Consider the following 16,301-nt stretch of genomic DNA (forward strand, 5'->3'; position numbering starts at 1 on the left):
GCGATGAGTCCACATCGGATGAAAAACGACGGCACGTCCGACGACCGAGAGCCCTTGAAAACCAGCTGCAGTCATAACCGCTTTACAACGCAGTTGCAAAGTTATCGTCCGAAGGGTGCAGGGACAGGGTAAGCAATCGTGCTGGAATGACTTTTCGTGCCTTGTGTAGATTTTAACGTATATCCGTCTCGAATGCTTTTATGGCAATTGTATTTTTGTACAGCTCTGCATGATGAAGGAAGTTTCTCTCCTGGACAATATTCACGAACATCCGAAGGGAACAAGAAAGCCAGGGACATGAGGCTGTCTTAGGTCGGCAGAAGAGAGAAAAGGTCCAAGGCTCAAGTAAGAACGGAGGCTCGGGCGTGCGTGCCAATGGCGTAATATCACCTCGAAACGATTGTCGGAGTCGGACGACTATTGTGCGTCGGTTCACGCGCGTGAAAACGTGTACACATGTCTCGTATTTTTTTCTCGAATTCTTTTACGACGAAAAGCGACTTTTTAGGAACACGGATAACGTTGCTGAAAATCGCTTGACAATGACGGTTCTTTTCACGTCGCAGGAATTACCTATAACCTTATGCAAAAAAACGCATAAGCATGAAGTCAATTGTTTGTTAATCGTTACCGTGAATCGATGTTGATGAATTAAGCAACATGTGACGGGTGTAAAGAGGTATAAAAAAAACGCGGCGTTAAAAGCGCGCGAGAACACGTGAATGTTTTGCAAGGTGCGGCTGTGCTGGTGCAAGAGTTACGCCACTGGATGCGTGCAACTGCAGCCTCCCGTCGCGGTGTTCACACCGAGGCCTGCCTTTTTCTAGGGCTCCCTTCTCTCCATATAGCCGACGATTTCACCACGCTCAGCTGGGCATGGTTCTCCTTCGTGAAGTGTGTGCATACGTATATGTGAATGTGTGTTTGCGCGCTCTTCTACGTAACACACGCATATATGCCAGGCGAAGACGTGCTAGAACAACGATTTCACGATGTTTACGCAAAAGCGACGTCGCCGCGTGTTTCTTCCATTTCTTTCACTCGCGACGCGTTGGTACCGCCTCAAAGAGTTACGCGATCGCTTCCCAGCCAATGAACACGACGCGAACCGAATTTCCATCGTGAGAGACAATGTGATCGACGTAAACAGGAAGTAAGAAAAAACGGAGTTCGTACTCAACTCTTTGCGATATTCAACGCTTTACCGCCTAACGAGAGCATTCGTGTGGCAGACATCGATCTTCCAAAAAGCTATTGTAAATCTCTACAAGCTACAGAGATAATAAACACATCAAGATTAATCATGTAAACACAACTTTTATTTTAAATGCGTAAAGTATAATCCAAATAAGGAACAATTTTCTAAATTTTGTATATTCGGGAAGGACTTCTCTCTGAGAAGGATTAAAATTTATCGATATTTGGAAACAACCGAGAATCACGCGGTAAAGGATATTGGAGAGCGAATAAATCATAAAATATAAAAAAAAGACAAACGAATTATTGTTAATTAAGGAGCTTAAATGAACAGGATAAGGCAATTGCGTGACGCGATAAGAAAAGGCAGAAACGTGGTATTCCCCCCGTAAGGAAACTTAAAAAAAACACACGATGTATCATCTTCGGTGTCTCTCTGCCCGCGTATTCCTAACGCGTACGAAATCATTTCGCAATTATCTCGTCGACTCTCCGGCCAGACAAAAGAAAGAAAACACGCGTGGTAGAGAATTACAGCATGGACTTGTTTCTGGGGAGAGGTCCGAATGATGATATCAGCGGAGAAACGAGTTCTCGTTAGGGGTAAACTACGTCGTAACGCGCGTGCATGCACGATATCAACTTGGGCGAGAGAAACTGCTTTATCCCGAGCGAAATCACGAGGAAGCCGATCGGAGAGAAGTTTTCTATTTGTGAGAGAAAAATAATTGATGAGAAAATAATTACGCCTGCGCGTGCATCCCGCCGTTTTTATATTAACATTCTTGTTGTAAGACGTGTTATGTATAGTATCGCTTATTATCTATTATACATCTATTATACGATATTTAATTCATAGCGCATAGAAATTATTTGTTCATGAGTGTGCTGGACGGGAATCGGGTTCAAGTGTGGAGCAGCTTCGAGAGGCGTTCCCGCGTGGTTTACCGCACATCATGTCGCGCAACAATGTTGCATGCTGTGAGCTATCTTCTTTAACATTCCGCAACATATCGGTGCACGAGTTGCAGTAAATTTAAGGTGTAATCTTACGTGCAACATGAGATGCGTACGCTAAATATAAAAGTAATTAATGATACGACGCTTTTGTGACGCTTCAATTACGTTGTTGAGTTCCGAAATACGGAATTACAAAACTTGGAGCGCCAGAAGTTTGGAATAATACTGGCTCGCCCATTTCTTGCGTAATCGTGAAAGTTAATGATGGACGCCGAAAAGGACCCCGGCGCAGAAAACAAAGAGATCTCCTAAAAAGCGGTTACATCTCAAACGTGGCTAACCTTGCCTTCTAAGAAGCATTTTCTTACGATTTACGATTTGGGTGATCCAGCTTTCGTCACGCTCGTGTGGAGCCTTGTCGGTGTCTCGAAAGTTCGTTAGCAGGAGGAAAGAGAACAGCGAATCGAGTGGATCGTGGCCCTAAGTCGAAACGGTCCATAAATCGACTTGGCTCTCGTTCGGGGTCGCAGTGGGTGGCTTACCGGACGTAAATCTATGGGAGGCTTCTGTTTTAATGACGATCTATTCTCGTCGATGGCATTCGAACTCGCGTGCTGTTTTGTCAGTCAACAGGAAGTAATAGAATTTTATTTTCCTACGTGCGGGCTTCCTCCGGCATACGCATGCCGCCAACTATGGATATGTTATGTCCGCGGAATAAAACACAGAAAAGGAAAACACGGTATTAAGCGGCGTTTGTAATGGACAAAATGATTCTCCTGGTTTTAATAGAACGATTTTAATAGCTTTATTATTCAAATATTTCAGCGTCAATCAAACTGATTTTACTCTTTAACTGGTCGTCATAATTGCATTAAATGTAAAATTGCAATAACACACTCGCCGTATGAAATGCGACAAGCTTCTCTCGTTTTTTCTCTTCAACATGCTGTACACGTTATATCTCTTTGAAGCACAGGATTTTACAAAAAAATTCCTAGCTGCACAGGAATTTTATAAAATGTGACAAAATAGTTTTAATTATTTGAAATAAAAAATTACGCAAAATAATAAAAACAAAAATAATTGACGTCTGTCATCTGTTGAGAGTCTCTAACTATAGTCTCTAACTATAAAGTGGGACAGAATGTAAACCTTTATGCTTCTAGTAATTTCACGATTTAAAGGTGATATGAATAACGTCCTACCATGTACGTTCAAGCACTAAAAAAGTGGGACATTTTTCATACCACCATGCTTCAAAGAGATATTAGTGAACGTTGTATTAGTAAAATCCTTTGAATACATTGTATAAATGCCATTCGTTGGGCGGTCTTGAAACGTTTTTATGAAATTCCGTGCACGTGATAAAATGCAAAAGAAACTCGCGCTGCGCCGCGCCGTTGCGCATTACGAGTTTCGGCTTTAATTCGTTGCACTGCCAGTATTTGCACACGCAGTTCGTGCCGCGCGTGATTGTGGATTCGATGCGCGCGACCTTGCGATAACGGTGCCGACGGCGCGTCAGAAACGTCAGGAAACTGCAGTTTCTCCGGCGTATGCATTGTTCCGTTTTCCGCGGTAGGCAGATGCCACGGGGTGCATCGATTGACTGAACGCCTGGACGACCATATGGTGGGAAAGACAGCGCTCGCGGAGTATCATGTACAATTTCTCACACACCACATACATATACACGCGCACACGCTAAAATTCAAATCAGGATAATAACATAGAAAGTCGGAATAAGAATAGAAGATATGAAATTACGTGGCAACTGATTTTCAACGGAACTCTCATGTGACATGCACATGGTGGAGAAAGAATTTCCTTCGTTTCGTGCTGTAACGAATTTCATTATTGGCAATGCCATTTTCGGTTTCAACTGGCGGATTCGAGGGAAAAGTCGCGGTTTCTCGGATAGAAAGCATATTTCCCCGTACTGCGCTCGATCGGCCGTGCGCATTCCTGTAATTGAATTTCGCCGTGCACGATGAATTTCTGCAACGGCGCGACGCGCGACATCCGGCCCCAGAGATTTTCAATTCGCGGAATTCGCCGCGGTGCTGACGTGAAAGTTCACCGTGGAGTTCGGCACGTTGACAGTTCGTCGACCCCGATCAAACGAAACCGGCCATGTGGGTTTTGTCGCACGTGCCCGTGCATACGCGGGTGTGCGTTCAAATGTGCCTAAAAATTTAAACACGACAGAGAGAAATATACAGAAGCAGACTTGAGGGAGAGCGTGGATGGAGCTTGAAGCATCGGACAGCCGTGATATTTCTACCGCCGCTAGTACAAGATTTATACAACGATTGGCTTGTACATTACTGCGGATTAACTGCGGATGATACCCCATGCCACTATATTTACTTAATGCCACTCACGATCAAATAAACCATACGTTTTCCACATCTTTCCATGTATATATATTAATTATATATATTAAAATTAATATATAGTAATATATTAATTACTGCGCAGCGATGTTAATTACACGCTTCTGCTTTTTCTGCAAGGGACGAGAAAGAGGCGTTTCTGTTCCGCCGGACAGATGAGCAAGACGCGGGAAGCTTTCTCCGTTCTGGACGATCCGTTTCGACTCGCGCGACTTGGATATTGGCGCAATTCGTGCTGATGCTCTCGAAACGCTGACCGCGTTTATGGACGTCATTGCGTTTTACGACAGTACCTTACGCGTGACGCACGCGGAGTTGCACGCGAAGGTGCACGCGCAGGTTTACATCCTCGTGAACGTCGTAGAAGCGGTATTTTACGACAAGACGAATGAGGTAACGTCCGGAGCGACATGGAGCATTTCTGAACACCCGATATGAGAAAAAAGATATTTTACACGAAGATCGTGCAAAGATATTTTATGTAAGGAGTAATTTCCGTTGCCCAGAAAATTGATATTCAGTCAATGTATTATAAATAAACATTTTACTAATAAGTGGTTTTATGATTCATCGAGTGAATTAATGGCACTCGCAACTTCAGCAGAAACGAATAATCGAAACACTGAATTCGGACGGTGCACGATCGCCAACATTAACAGTTACTGCTGAACTTTATCGACATTACGTGCATCGATTTCATCACGATGGATTTCAAAAGGAAAGTTAATCTGGTTGATACGCAATATAACTTTATACAAGTAGAGTGAAAGATATATTTGAAAGTGCAGAAACGAATAATCGAAACGCTGAATTCGGACGGTGCACTCGCCAACATTATAACAGTTATTGTTGAACTTTATCGACGTGATGTGCATCGATTTCATCACGATGGATTTCAAAGGGAAAGTTAATCTGGTTGATGTATAACTTATATACGCAATATAACTTTATACAAGAGTGAAAGATATACTTGAAAGTGTAACATAAAAACTACAACTACTTCAATTATGCAAAGATTAATTTTTAAGTGCTGTATAACTCGAAAAAATTGTTTGTCCTGAAGTTGTGCGCGTGTATAGCCGTCAAAGTCGGTTCTGCGAGTTGTAGCCGTCAGTGTCAGCAACTCATAGCTATGCAAGAGCGTACAGAACTATGATTACGAACATCAGTAGTACAGCGCGTAGTTCTTCTTTATTTCTCACGGTATTTCTTAGAATCTCTTATTTATGATTGATCAAAAACCTATGATTAAACCAAAAAAATTGAACTAAAATACTTTTATGTGTTTCGCCGCACTAAACAAAAGTTTCGCATCGGGTTCATTTCATTCACATGACCCATTGATGAGCAAAATGCGCTGTGCTAAGTGACCGTTAGACAAACATCAAAGTTCATGCTTAGTGAGCGAGCATTGCGAAGTCGAAGCCCCTTGACCCGCCTAAGCGTGCAAGACGAATCACCGGAGTTCCTCACTCTGCAGACTACGCATATGTCACCTCTGCCTATGTAGTCGCTGGCCTCATAGGTGGATGATTGAGGCGAGAAGAGGGAGGGACGCGGGGACAGATTACGTAACGTCGAAGACGCCGGCCAATGCGACGAGTACCAAGAAGAAGCCCCGCTTCTTCCTTGGCTTGAACAACCGTTGGCATCCGAGGTACCATATCCTCAGAACGGAAAGGTTACTCTCCTGTCTGCTCGCACGCTCCGCACCCACTACTACCGCTTTATCCGCCGCTCTGGTGGCTACCACTCTTCACGTACCACGTTCTCAGATTATCCGCGATAAGGTACCGTTTCCTCGCTCTCTCGTTGAGCACCGATCACCATAAATTTTTCTCGCGACGCCGGGAGCCCACGCGGAATTAAACGTAGGACGAGCACGACCGTGATCGAAGTCACACGGATCTGTTTTCGTTAAGTGAATCACTCTTCTTAAAACAATCAATCGTCTATGAATCTCAAAATGAGTCTTCATTGTAAATATATCGTTTATTTTGTACACGTTTATGCAAGACTATTTTAGGGCAAATAACTAATATAGTAATAAAATGAGTATGTTTTCATGTAGTTAGATTAATCATTAATGTATAATCAAAGTTTTACTATTTTGAGGAAAGCGAACATTTTGTGGAGTAACGCGTTTTTGGAACTCACTAATCCAGATAATTTCTTTGAGCACAAACGTCAATTTTAACGGGATTAAGAGGCGTATAACAAGTTAATCAGATGCGCCGCGATGAAATGCATGAATGGTGTGTAGGTACTAATCGACTATTTTGAATACGCTTCTCTCTTCAATGCGAAACGTTCCAATACGTATGTCACGATGCGTGAATCCTTTCCGTTTCAATTTTTTTTGACAAAAGCCAATTTGCCGACGGGACACAATGGTATCTGCTTCCATGGAATGCCATACAAATCATAGAAGCTTACGACACAATGCAACGCCATGGTGTGGCATCCCCATTTTTCGTAGCGAACAAAACTTTCTGCAGCTGTCTACTGAACGAGACGTTTAATTTCCAAGACTGTACATCTTACTCGTAAAAACTAATAATTATAAATAATAATAAATTTGTTTATACCTCGATATTTGTAAATCTAAAAACTTACGAATGAAGAATTTTTAATATATAAAATTTTTATTTTTTGTTTGTAATCGTGAATTTAAATAAGCAATAGAAAACGTAGTTACATGATGTAATATGTAAACTTCCCCTGATATTTGAGATTCTGATACTAAAATTCACTGATTTACCTCAAAAATGCGATCGAGTTGGATTTTGGAGTCGCTGAATTATTAAAATTCTTACCAGCACGTAAAAAGAGTGACAGAATTGGAGTTTAACCAGGTCATTAGCTAATAGGGGTCGAATAAGATATCCATTATTGAAATATTTGCAAGGAGAAGAGAGATTGTACATGTACAACAAGAGAAAGAAGTTACAAAATTGCCAAACAAACGTCAAGAAATAAAATATTCCGACATCGCCGATACCTTTGGATTGTAATCCAATATTCCCCGTGACTATGTCATCGATCCGGACCTCAAAACCTAGATTTCAAAATAATTTTACCGAACTCAATTAATGCATCCTAAGATTAGCGTATTGTTTCTCTCACTCTCCTTCTCTTTCTCTTTCTCTCATGTTATCTCTCATTTTCTTTTTTTTACGCTATTTGTTTCGCCGTTCTTCTGTACCCGATTAAATCAAGTGACCAAACGATCTTGGAGTTATCTCCAAGAAAATCAGAGTTATTGTATTATATTTTGAGAATTATAATTTCAATCATATAAGAATTATATGGTTAATTTAATTAGATGTTTAAAAGTTCCTGGCATTTCCAATGCAGTTGTATCTCCCCCATCTACAGAGTTTTCTAACGATACATTAAATTTTCGTTTCACTTTTTCGTCATACACTGCAATAATATCTTATCTCCTCACTCTATTACGTATTGCGTCTTGCTGTACAATCGGTCGATCGAACGATCTTATCGTAAATAACGCGAAGAATATATTCTTATCTCACGAGCATCATCGGGTGTCGTAAAATTTTGATCGCCTCTGTACATAGCGTGTAATAATAGTCCACCGATGGCCATGTGTACGTGTGTGATTTGACAATAGAATCGAACGGCACCGTCGTTTCCGCGCGAGCATGTACGTCCGTTAATGTGCGCGACACGGTAATACGCCCACTCGGTACAGTCCCACGGCAAAATGCCGCACGGCGAGCGGCGGTGTATATCGGAAAATGTTTTCCACATAGTTCCGTCGGCGGTGAGACTGGGTCACACGTATGCAGCTCTCGTTGGTGTGTGCACGCGTATCCACGACCGGCTGGCGCGTTCACGGTGTACTCCCAGGTATTTATTTATCGCCGGCCATATCTGCCCTTGCGAACTTCACGGGCAAACACGGAGGTAACCGCGGACGGCGATGCATAAAAATGCGGAGCGGCGTTGGTCTGGATGACGCTGGATCGCTCTCGCAATCCGTCTTTGGGGCAGGTGCACACACGCGCGTACGTATAACATTTGTTCGTTTGTGCTTGTCGCGTTGACCGCTGCTCAGTGAGGGTGGTACATGCGCGCAGTATCGATGGCACTTTTTTCAACTATCCTAGCGACGACGCAATTTGCGACTTGCGCGATGCGCTTACGATCGATCGCATTTTCCAAGCGCGACCCTCGACGCCCGTTCGCTCGCGGTCTGCGCCTCTGATAATCCGACTTCGCCGTAATCACACGGCAGTTATCTTCTGCGACGGTTCCAAATGTCGACCAACCGGTTCGATTGACTGCGATGCTAACAAAAATACGTTACCGGGAGAGATTGTAATCTCGCGATAGCCCGTGCAATGATTAAAGCAGCGCGTTGCCCCTTCTGTTTATTTGTAAATCGTTGCAACGCTTTTCCGGAATGAAGCGGTGTTAAGTCGACCGACGTGCTTGCACATCGAAAAACGCGATAATGTTGTTGTGGAAACATTATGCAGAGAAAATATCGTAGATCCCCGCCGATTTTTCATTCCCTGCAACATGCGAACTCACGAAATGATCAATTGCTGGTGTCTGTTTTCGTTTCATCAAACTCGGAGATGACGGCGGGAAATTCCCGCGATCTCCCACCCCATCCCATTCGACCATAGTACCGGTATATGAACTCGAGCGAAGCGGGGGCCCCCCGGTCTCATCTCCGGACGACGCGCGCGTGCAAAACCGGAATCTCCCCCCCGCCCCCTTCGGGACCGGAGGGAGCGAACGAAACGCGCGCGTCGGCTGGCCAGCCGCCTCCCGCCGATATATTTCGATACGTAAATAAATACAAGGTCGACCGGCGAGCACATTTCTGGGATAGAAAGGGATCGGGAACTCTACCCGCGCATAATTGGTACGGAGAAGCTATTGACCGCAGCATAGCGCGTTCGTGCGATCACGCGTTGGCCGAAAGTTTCGCGACGCTAGGCGGCGACAGTGGCGGCGGCGTCGACGGAACGCGTGCGAGGCGTTCCAGGGTTCACACTCGGCAACGTCGCCATATATCGACCCAGCTGTCGCTGTGGGGAAAAGGACTGGGGCACCGGCCCCATGGTACCCACGAAATTCAACTCATTCGTTACCGTATCACGACTTCGCCGATCGTCCATAGTTTCTAAACGACGTTTTTGCGAGAAATATAGTGGACGATAAATATTTCGTTTGTAACATGTTAGGCGAACTTCTAGTTCACGGTTCTTCGATTCTTCCCGTTATAACTTCTTTGACTTTGAAATATACACAACAAATGGGTCTATATATGTGTACTAATCTTTAATTATATACAAGAAATGGATAAATGTTGACCGAGTTATTACTTATAAGGAATATAATTATTTATCAGAAATAGTTCAAAAATGCGTGCATTCAAAGCTTTATTATATTTATTACTACTTTCTAATATTTTTTTCGGAATTCGTAAAATTGTAAAAGTGACGTTTTCTCAGCGATATCGGTACGTCGAGATTCTGCGTGATGACGACCGCGTGACGTCGAGATGCGGAATTTACATTTCTATTAAACGGCGGAACCACATTTTGCGACATTAATTCTTAAAGTACAGATCTATAGCGCGATATCCACGCGTTCTATTTTGGTGGAAGTCGAGGTGAAATGGCCGAGAAACGATTCGCGACCCCAGCACCCACTATCGCCACCCCATACGAGCCGACCAATCCCCCTGGCTAGGATGGTGCGGGGCAGGAGGGAGGGAGAAGAGGGGACGAACCCAACCCCAACTCGCGGAGTGACGAGTCACCCTGGGTGCTTGGCGCACGCGGGGATTCCCCACTGTGTCCATCTTGCTTCCGCCTCCCCCTCGCTCATTCTCTTTCATTCTCCCACCCTCCGCGAGATCGCAACCCTTCTTCTCTCCCATTTAAATCCTCTCATCCTCCGTACCCCTTTCCCGCGCTATCATGATCTCTCTTTCTCCCGGTTCCTCTTTCACTCGGGAAATCTCCCCCTCGGCACATCCCTTCACCACCGTTGCCACCACCCCAGCATCACCAACACTACCCGACAGCGTTCTCCCTCCATCCCGATGGAACCTCCAACCAGCACACGAGCGGTCTCCGGCGACGACCGGTAGACTGCTGGGCATTCCCCTCTCATCCTCGCTCTCTCTACGCGAATTCCCTATCTCTCTGTCTCCCTCTCGTCTTTTCTAGCTACATCGCACGACCGGTATATATGCCCTCGTCACTTTTTGCTCCCATCTCTGCCCTTTTCGTTCCTTGATCGGGTTCTCTCCCCTTCTTCCTTATTTCTTGTCCTCGCCCCTCGTTTCCCGCTCTCTGTCTCTCCTACTCAACGACGTATCCGATGGTGAGTAATGGATTGAATTCGGTACAAGTTTCATTCGGATAAAATTCTGATCTCGACTGTGCTTAGTTCAGCTCGCAAGGAGATGCGCCTACTTTCTTGGCACGAGCGTAGGTGGAGGTGACGTCAAATGGACTAAGTAAATAAGCCAAGAGTTAGTCCGCCGCGACTACAGCCTCTTGTGCTCCTCGAGTTGTCTGATTAGCTCCTTTTCTACGCACAATTGAACGAATCAGTTCAATTAACGCGCCGTCATCGACTCTTTTTCGGGTTTTTCTCACGTACTCTCGAAAGTTTTTGGAGTGAAAATCTGGCCCATTTTCACTTTAATCATGGAGTTACTGACCAGTTCATTCCTATAGAGTAAATATTCACGCCAATAGAGTGAATTCATTCACTTTAAGATAAAAAGTGAAGAGTTTCACTCTTATTTTTAAAGTGAAGTCGTTAGAGCTTCAAACTTTGCACTAACTTAGAGTGAAATCTTTCCCGTTTCTGTTCAGAAGGTTTTAGGATACCACATAGGCTGCGTTCAGAAGACGAAGCTGATCAATGAACGCTCAATAATTTTTCATTATGATTGGTTTCTGCAACGAATCTAAAGGCAAGAACTAATTATATTAAAAAATCACTGAGCGCTCACTGATTAGCTTTGCTTTGTGAAATATGACACTTTTTTTAGAGTTGAAGACTCATTTCAAGTAAGAGTGAATAACTTCACTTTTTCAAAAAGATGAAATTTCACTCATTTCGACTGGTATTTTCATTATTTCTTGAAGTGACATCTCACTCCAAAAGAGTGAGATTCTCCAAGAAATTTATAGAGTAACTTCGCAATAAACAAATCCTCCAAAATATTCCAATTATTTGTCGTAGGAAGAGGGAAAAGAAGTGGCATTTCAAGACCCGGGAAGAGCACGCGGGACGGCGTGCCAATGAAAACTCGCGTATTCAAAAATCGCGACGAGAATGCGAGGAACTGTTGGCTCTTGGCCAGATCGCTCTTCTCTGTCCCGCGAATCCTTCAACGGAAATTGACGCTGGTGTGGCAGAATTAATGCTCGTGCGGCAAGGAACTTTGACTGTGACCAGCACTGAAGTGACTCACTCGCTCGCTCTGACTCGCCAAGCTGATCGACCGATCGGGTACCTGGTACCCCGAGGCACGTCTGCCACTTTTATCGCCGGGGCATCGCGCGGCAATTTTCTTGGTGCACTATTGGTGTACACTGCCGCCAGCACCGCCATCGCGTACGTAGCAGACGAAAATTGCCGGTAATACTGGCTCTGCGTCTCGTTTGATCGCGAAGGAACACGAAATCGCCGCGAATGACCACTCGTTTAAGCAACAAAACCAAATCGACGCTACACACCCCCGAAATTCTTAAAGATCAAATGTCGAAGTTTGTTAAATTTTATTAGATATACATCATTTAATTCAATTTGAACAACATACCTCATCTTATGCACAGAAAAAATATACGAGCGCAAGATAAACAAGAATAACATCTCGGCTGAGATGTAAGAGGATACATTATTCAAACTTGCCAGGTAAAAATATTATTTTTAACGCAATATGCTATATGTAATAAGATGTTCTTTCTACACACGAGCCTGTTTTTCTCGTGGGAATTGCGTAAAATGACACAACGTTGATCTTGTATCTCGTATATATGTTTTACGCTCTGACTCAAATGCACTAGTATGAATTGCACGTCGTCTGCTTGCAACATTCTGACAATATGCTTGTTGTGAATTATAGGCAAAGTAAAATCTTAGTAGTGGTATTTTTAATAATCATGTTAATAATCCTTAAAAAATTACATTACATTTTCTTTACAAAACGGGCCTGCTAGTCAAGTGGCTGTAACGAATGAGCAATATAGCTTTCAGAAGGAAATATAAAGTCGTATCATAATCGAGACCGTACCGTAATCGAGACGATATATGTTGTTTCTCATTCACTATTGGTCTGTTTATCTCTTTCTTCGTATAATAATGTAAAGCTTTGTCACAGCTAGAGTCCAGCTGTGAAATATTATTTTACTTGTATGTATCATAATCTTGTTTTATGTTTTCAAATATACCTATATTATTTCAGAATGAAGATAATAAAAGGATTCCACTTGTATTGACACGTGAGATGCAAAATGATTCTTTTATATAATAATGTATAGTGTATAGTGTAAATATATATAGTATTATATTATGCATCGAATACGCGTTGAAACGTTTCGCTTCTGATTAAAAATTTCTTTATAATTTCTTTCCAACATCATTTGTCACTTCAACACTGAATGTAAATCGTGCAAAGACGAAACGAAGAATCAGAGAATTTTGTTTTGAGCGTGAACCAAGCCTAAATGTATAAAAAAAAAATTTTTTTAATTAAAACAAGAAATCTAAATAATAATAAAAATCAGAAAAACATTTATCAGTTATCCATGTGTTAAATAAACGAATTAACAACTTGACATGTAGAAAATAACTTTGTTTTATACGTCGTTACTTGGAACAAGACCGACATCGTTATGTGACACGATGTTGTGGCGAGAAAAACACATGTACAGATTTAATATACTAATAAAGAATACTGGTTTAGTAAATTGGTCGTTCCGAGGTATCGGATACGACGGCGACTCTTTCTCATGAAATATCATTCTCGTTCGCGGACACGTGCGCTGCCCTTCCTACCTATGCACACCCTCACTTACACATTCTAACTTGTACCTCGTCACGCGCCAGATTGGTGCGCAAAAGACTAGCCCGTTGCAACCGCATATCGTCCGCTTATGTAACTCTTATCTCGTAAGTGTCGCAACAATTGGTCCAATTTGTTGCAAGTGCCAAATGGAGCGAGCGCCGGCCCGTGCGCCCATTCACAAATGTCGGCAGGATGAAAATGAAACGTCGGTCATGTCCTTCGTTGGAGGACGCATGTCGCCTTCAGGCGATGCTCGATCGCCTTGCGGAATAAGAGACAACACGTTACAGTGCAGTGCGGTGCGGTGCGATGCGACGCGACGTAAAGTGGCATGGCGTGCGATGGTATGGTCTTTAACCATCATGGCTCGAAGAAAGAAAGGAGGAGGAGAAGACCTGTTCTGTATTCCGCATCTCAAATGAATTATGGGCGACGAGGTGCCGTGGTGCGGAAAGAAAACACGATCTCTCGTTACGCGTGGCTAAAGATCCGGGAGGCACGGTGGATAAGGACGAGCGGGAGGAACAAGAAACAAAGGACACGTAGGAGGAATGGTTCGGGTGGATTTTTGCGATGGGAATGGCGGATGTCGATGGTTTTGCCTGCCTTTCCGCGACGTTCAGCAGCGAAGCAACCAACCAGTCAGCCAACCAACCAACCAACCGGTAGTCGACTCTGTAATAACCGGCGCGATAATCGTTCAGTTTCCGTAATCATCGTCCTCATCGATCCGCCGATGCGGCGACGGTGGTAGCGATGGTATCGATTGACGGGATACCACGAAGACGGTCTGTTTTGAGGAAGCGGATCGAACGATCGGCATTTCTTCTGACCTTTTGGTAAGTATCGACGTGCGACCAGTTCCGTGGAAACACTTGTTTTACACTTTTATCGGATCAGAATAATTCACAGAATATTTTCGCGATGCATGATTGGACAAGAAGTACACTTTCAGATGAAATACCGACAGCCATGGTGGATTGTGACATACATTTGCGGATACGTATATATCACGGTAGGCATACGTCGCATACAGAAAACGAGATACAAATCTCTCGAATTATCAATTACACGGATGATCAATTCGTTGGAATGCGAACCCATGGAAATCGTCGATGCTTAAATCGACATTTCGGTACATTAGGTCAATTATATATTATAGGAATTCTGAGAGTTAACTGTACGTACAAATATTCCAACTATTTTCTAACTGTAAGTTTGATTTTCGCATGTCTTTTGTGTTTGATTTGGTATCAATCAATTCCACTTGTTAATGCTGTAACAATAACAGAGAATATAACGGTTTCGTGGAAGTTTGCACAAAAATTGCACTTTTTTATCCTAGCTCATATAAAGTTTTATAAATAACGATCATTTCACATGGAGCACAATTTACAAAATTGGCATAATTGAGAGGAAAACAATTGGCAACATTGCCAAAGCTAGTGGTGATACAAAATATTTTTGCAGCTGCTGAAACCAATGGTAAAACATTGCGTATACGCACAATATGCATTGGTTTGGCGCAGGTTTCAACATAAGTATTATATAATTGCATAAATATCATGAAAAGAAATCGTCAGAAATAAACTATTATCAAGAATAATTGTAAGTAACTGAAAAGTAAATTAGGTAACTGAAGTAATTAATAATATGAAGCAAAATTCGTTGGAAATTACTTCTTATTTGAAATATATTTAGCCGTTCACAATTTCCCATGAGTTTCAATGAGTTTTCCCAGCGGCACTACAATGCGGGCGCTTAAAAACGGTCAGTAGTAATAACGTGCAAGATAACGATACAATCGCCGGCAGGTTACACGTGTTATGATATCCCGCCTTGTTTTTTTCCCGTTTTATCACCGATCGGACCCGCCAATCTATAGAATAAAACTAGGGGAAAAAATATAATAGCGCACCGAGAGAGAGATGAAGGAATGTCTATAACTATCGTGAAGAATTCCCTCGTATAACTCCGATAAAACGCGTTGCGTAAGAAGTGTCGAATCATAAAATCGCGCGGAATCTCTGTCGCGCTCGTCGCCAACACGCTGCCGCCTCCACTGCCGCGCAGAAAAGGGATCGCGTTTAACATGCGAGTGGCGTTGTAATTGGCACGTCTCGCCGAGCTCTCTTTCGAGGTTAGAAGTGCAATGCACTGTTGCGTTCGCTGTGCAGTGGCATCGGTATATCGACGGAATGCTCATTCTAATGTAATGCCATCCGTCAGGTAAACGTGCGCGTCGTTGTGCATCGCATGCGTAAAGAAAGGACGCAGAATGGATGAGTTTATCGTATAGATGCAAAAATATTGAGTTCCTTTTCTAAAAAAAATTACACTGGTTTCTTCATAAATAAAACGTTTAATCGTTTATGTAATTGACTTCATTTTATGTAAGCTTTCGCAGATTTCGGAACATCGTCAGGCTTTATCGTAAGAACGACTTTTATCGCTGAGGAACAAAGATGCGTGATTTTATAAGTTTTGTGAAACGTAAACTCTTTTATAAATAAAACAGAATGATAATTATTATGGAGCAATATTTGAAGAATGTGAAGAATGCGAAGAGAGATGTTCTAATCTTTGATGATATTTAATTATACAGCCGCATTTTATAAAAATTTTAAAATAAAACCGCTGTGAAAGGAGTTCCAGGCATCGTTTTTTTCGTC

The 16,301-nt window shown here is 42.9% G+C and overlaps 1 protein-coding gene and 1 long non-coding RNA gene across 8 annotated transcripts in view; one reads left to right on the forward strand and one right to left on the reverse strand.

Annotated features, from left to right (window-relative positions):
* The window catches only part of LOC105276276 (protein split ends), a 67,907-nt gene that overhangs the window by 30,348 nt on the left and 21,258 nt on the right, over positions 1–16,301 (reverse strand). The gene's annotated exons all lie outside the window — the stretch shown is intronic.
* On the forward strand, positions 11–15,186 carry LOC105276274. Of its 4 annotated transcripts, none has more exons than XR_893375.3 (3): positions 11–128; positions 224–345; positions 4,677–14,948. It is a non-coding gene; the product is annotated as an uncharacterized LOC105276274 (long non-coding RNA). The 4 variants fall into 4 exon arrangements; XR_893374.2 differs by lacking the exon at positions 11–128 and having other exon boundaries at positions 256–345; positions 4,677–14,468; positions 14,585–15,186; XR_002193048.2 differs by lacking the exon at positions 11–128 and having other exon boundaries at positions 256–345; positions 4,677–12,476; positions 13,027–15,186.

The sequence above is a fragment of the Ooceraea biroi genome, chromosome 9, assembly GCF_003672135.1.
Source record: "Ooceraea biroi isolate clonal line C1 chromosome 9, Obir_v5.4, whole genome shotgun sequence".
Lineage (NCBI taxonomy): Eukaryota > Metazoa > Arthropoda > Insecta > Hymenoptera > Formicidae > Ooceraea > Ooceraea biroi.